The 5198-nt window shown below is 43.1% G+C and overlaps 1 pseudogene across 1 annotated transcript; it reads right to left on the bottom strand.

Annotated features, from left to right (window-relative positions):
* Positions 1–2309: 2309 nt before the first annotated feature.
* LOC307187065 (myocardin-related transcription factor B-like) lies at positions 2310–2810 on the bottom strand (annotated as a pseudogene). Its single transcript has one exon. The product of its transcript is annotated as a myocardin-related transcription factor B-like (transcript).
* Positions 2811–5198: the final 2388 nt, after the last annotated feature.

Here is a 5198-nt window from a genome sequence, read left to right as displayed (position 1 = left end):
GTATACACTTTAATAGGGTGATTTTCCCAATGCCATTTTTTTTTTACAGAAATAGAAAAATCTATCTTAACATTAATCTGGAACCTCAAGGGACCCCAAGTAGTCAAAACACTCTTGAAAAAGAAGAATGAAGTTGGAGATCTCACACTTCCTGATTTCAAAATTTACTATGAAGCTACAGTAATCAAAATAGTGTGGTACTGGCATAAAGACAGACATATAGGCCAATGCAATAGAATAGAAAGCCCATAAATAAATTCTTATATATATGATCAAATGATCTGTCCAAGCGTTCCAAGACCATTCAGTGGGGAAAGGACAGTCTTTTCAACAAATGGTGTTGGAAAAACTGGATATCCACATGCAAAAGAATGAAGTTGGTTCCTTATCTTATACCATATACAGAAATTAAAACAGATTAAAGACCCAAATGTAAGACCCCAAGCCATGAAAATCCTAGAAGAAAACAGGGGAAAAGCTTCATGACATTGGATTTGGCAATGATTTATTAGTATGACATCAAAAGCACAGGCAGTAAAACCAAAAATACACAAGCGGAACTATATCAAACTTAAAAACTTCTGCTCATCAAAGGATACTATCAGCAGAGTGAAAAGGTGACACATGGAATGGGAGAAAGTATTTGAAAATCCTATATCTGATAAGGGGTTAATATCTAGAACATATAAAAAACCCCTACAACTCAACAATAGAAAAACAAATAACCTGATTTTAAAAGGGGCAAAGGAATTGAATAGACATTTCTCCAAAGATGATTCAAATGGCCAACAAGCATAAGAAAAATGCTCAACATCACTAATAATTAGAGAAATGCAAATCAAAACCACAGTAACTATACTCAATACATATTGTAATAACCTATAATGGAAAAGAATCTGAAAAAGAATCTATATATTCTTTGAATCACTGAATCACTTTGCTGTACACTTGAAACTAACAACATTGTAAATTAACTATACTTCAATAAAACAAACAAACAAACAAAATACAGTGAGATATCACTTCACACCATTGGAATAGCCACTATCAAAAGAATAGAAATTAACAAGTGTTGGCAAGGATGTGGAGAAATTGGAACCCTTCAGCACTGTTGGTGGGAGTGTGAAATGGTACAACCACTATGGAGAACAGTATGGAGGTTCCTTAAAAATTAAAAATAGAACTACCATATGATCCTGCAATCCCACTTCTGGGTATATGCCCAAAAGAACTAAAAGAGGGTCTCGAAGAGATATTTCCACACACATGTACATAGCATCACTGTTCACAATAGCCAAGAGATGGAAGCAACCCAATGTCCACTGATGAATGGATAAACAAAATGTGGTATATACATAAAATGGAATATTATTCAGTCCTAAAACTTAGAGATCCTGTCACATGTTACAACATGGATGAAACTTGAGGACATTATGTTAAGTGATATAAGCCAGTCACAAAAGACACTGTATGGTTCCATTTATATGAGATATCTAAAGTGGTGAAATTCATAGAGACAGAAACAGAATGGTGGTTGCCAGGCCTAGGGGAATGGGGAGATGAACTTTATTTATTTATTTATTTCCTTACTTATTTTTGGCTGCATTGGGTCTTCGTTGCTGCATGCAGGCTTTTCTCTAGTTGCAGTGAGCGGGGATTACTCTTTGTTGTGGTGCATGGGCTTTTCATTGTGGTGACTTCTCTTGTTGCGGAGCATGGGCTCTAGGCACACGGGCTTCAGTAGTTGTGGCACGCGGGTTCAGTAGTTGTGGCTCTCAGGCTCTAGAGCGCAGGCTCAGTAGTTGTGGCCCACAGGCTTAGTTGCTCTGCGGCATGTGGGATCTTCCTGGATCAGGGCTCGAACCCGTGTCCCCTGCATTGGCAGGCTGATTCTTAACCACTGTGCCACCAGGGAAGCCCTGGGGAGATGCAGTTTAATGGGTTTAGTTTCAGTTTAGCAAGACAAAAAGTTCTGGAGATCTGTTGCACAGTAGTGTGAATATATGTAACACTACTGAACTGCATGCTTAAACTGGTTAACATAGTTAAAAAGAAAAAAGGGTGGATTTTAGGATATGTGCGTTATATCTCAAAAAAAGTTATATGAAAAAATTTTAAAGCAAGTTGCAAAACTGTTTGTTAAAAATGTGTATATAGAACAGAAATAAAATGTAAGAATCTATTGAAAATGTTAACAGTGGTTGGATTACATGTGAAAATCTATATTTTTCTGCACTTTCAGACTTTTCTTCTGGTGATAATGTATTACCTTAATATATAAAAAACAAAGCACTTCCTCTGTTTAGGGGTCAAAACAAGAAAGGTAATACTTGAGCTGGAGTCTTTGTAGTCACAGGAGATGGCGATTCACTAACTTTTGGCTCACTTGGGGATGTGGCTGACCCTTGCGACTCCTAGCTGGCTGGCCGGTCTGGAGACAAAGCATCACTGCTGTCTTTGTCAAATGATAAATTGCCGTGAGTTTGAGGACAGTCGTCCTTCCCAATGCCTATAATTACCTCCTTAACACTGGAGTCTACAGGAAGGTTGTTTTTCTCTACCAGCTCCATAGGACCAGGTCTTTGAGCAATCTTTTCATTCAGATCATCAGCTAGTCGAGCTCTTTTCAACTTCATCTGAGAAGCCTGCAAGGATGGCTCTGCAAACGTTCTTTCTAAAATGGGCATCCTGACAAGTTCAGAACCATCGGGTCCACTCCAGATCTTGTGCTTCAAAGAGTTTATGGTTCTGGCCCCTTCCAAGTCTTTTAATTGCTCCTGGAGTGCCGCTGGGCTCTTCGGAGGTGGCATGATGCCCTGGTCCATTAGCTGTCCTCTCGTCCTCTGTGTTGCAGCCTCGGCTGGAGCATAATCTTTCTTTTGTTCCGAGGGGGCAGGTGCTGACTGGAGAGCAAGGAGCGCCCCTGCAATTCGTGGGCAATGGCTTCACTTTGAGGACTTGGAGAAAGATGGGTTAAAAGGTCCCACTTCATCCTCGGTGTCTAGTGTCCCTGTGTGACCCATGGTGTTCCAGCCTCTGGCAGCAGAGGCTACGAGACACCTCTTAAATGTGGCCTGTTGAAGAGACTCAGTAAAAATATTTAATTATTTTACTGTCTTACACTCTCTTTCTTAGCACCTTAGCACCTAGTCGAGCTCTTTTCAACTTCATCCGAGTAGCCTGCAAGGATGGCTCTGGGAGGAAGCTCCCAGGTCACCTCCTCCCCGCGCACTGCCGCCCGCAATCTCGCGAGACGGTCACTTGCAGTCTTGACTGAGGTTAGAGGATCCACTTCCGAGGTGTCTTCCCTCATTTGGCTGACACGTTGGTGTTGGTTGTTGGCAGAAGTCCTCAGCTCCTTGCTACGTGGCCGTGTGTTGAAGTACAGGACACAGGAGTAAAAATTAAGTGTGCAACTTTAAAAATAGGGGGTTCCGTTTGGAGCATTTCATTTGAAGGTGCCTCAGGGACAACTTTAGGGATTTCGAAGGGCAGTTAGATATACGAGTCTGGTGATCAGAGGCAACGATGGAACGGAAATGAAGATTTAGTAGTCATCAATACATAGGCAGTAACTCAGACCATGGAGTGAATGAGACGGCTTAACAGGAAAACATCAGAGGAGGGAGTTTTGGAAGAGGCAGGGGAGATGCTGGGATCATGGGAGAATCCACAGCCTCAATTTGAGAAGGTTGTCAAGGAGACACTGGTCCTGGAGAAGGGTCACATTCAGTCATGGCCAGCAGTCCCAGGGAACATAGAGATACAAGCACCAATGCAAGTACGGGAAGCCAGGTGAACTGGGGGAGGAGGAATGAGGCAGTAGAAGCACATGAGGGCACGAGAGAGGAGGATTTCTGAGGATGACAGAGATGAGGGTCACGGATGGAAATACCCAAAGGGTATAGAACTTCGGTTATCTGTTTTTCTGTGTTTTCCCTTGTTAAGATATCACTGCTGGCTCACTCTAGGAGTTGGCTCTGTAGCAGGTGGCTGTCCTGGGTGTTTAGGGCACAGGGCCTAGCAAGATGAAAATAGGAGAAACTGAAGACAGAGATTGATTTTTCAGCGTGGCTGAGTGGCAGGTGATGTTGGTGTCCTATCTGACAGGAGCTCTATCTCCCCCTTAGCAGGTTCTTAACTGACGCCAGATCCTCATACCTGAAGCCATGGACACTGCATGAGAAGCCACTATAACACCTGAAGCCAGGATCAGAACTCTTCCCACCTCAGCTTGCTACCATCATCTTTGTCCCTTGTCACATATGAGCTGACTCTTATTGCCAGCTTGCAGAAATCCATTCCCAGGCCTTGTTTTGCCTTGGAATCCTTGCCCAGACGGTTGGGGCTAGGACACTCCCTTGAAGACTCTCAACCTTTGATGGAATTAACAGCCATGATGATTTGGAGGCTGGAATTACCTCCTGGTAAATCTATCAGCTAGTTTGCTTAGAGCTGGAACTGGGATGAAGAGCCCTACATGGGAGAACATAGCCTGGAGAGATCAAGCCCAAAAGCCAAATCCAGAGGATCAGAGACCAGGATCCATGAATGTGGTTCTGCAGATCCAGGATCACAGTGAGAAGAGACCAGAAACAATAATTAATAGTAACCATAGGAATTCCTGGTGGTCCAGTGGTTAGGACTCCGTGCTTCCACTGCAGGGGGCATGGCTTCAATACCTGGTTGGGGAACTAGGATCCCACATGCCATGTGGTGTGGTCAAAAAAAAAAAAAAAAGATAACTGTAATCAACATTTTTGAGAGCTCACCCTGTGCCAGATGCTGTGCTAAGCTGCCCTACTGATCCTGTTTCATTTTCACAGGAATGTTTTGAGGCAGGTCTTATTGTCATCCTCACCTTATGGATAAGGAAACTGAGGCTTAGGGAGTTTAAGCAATTGGCTCATGATATACAGCTGGCAAGTAGCAGAGTGAGGTTGAAACCAATGCATTCTCACCCAGAGCCTGCATTTCCATCCATGATGCTATCCCCTGAGCTGTGGCTGAGAATCCTATTGGGGTTTGGGGCTCTTCTTCACCAACTAGCAGCTTTGATGCAGATCTTGGCTGAGGTCTTGGTGTGTGTGAGAGGCTTCATGACATTTGTTCTGTTTCCACTGTCTTGGTTTGTGGTTCCAAATAGAATTTAAGGGAAAAGCCAGTTCTGCAGGGATGGTTCTGGGAGGGTGTAACTG

The sequence above is a fragment of the Stenella coeruleoalba genome (genome assembly GCF_951394435.1).
Source record: "Stenella coeruleoalba genome assembly, chromosome: 5".
NCBI lineage: Eukaryota > Metazoa > Chordata > Mammalia > Artiodactyla > Delphinidae > Stenella > Stenella coeruleoalba.
The sequence above is the reverse complement of the archived record's forward strand: the minus strand, read 5'-3'. Positions and strand labels throughout refer to the sequence as shown.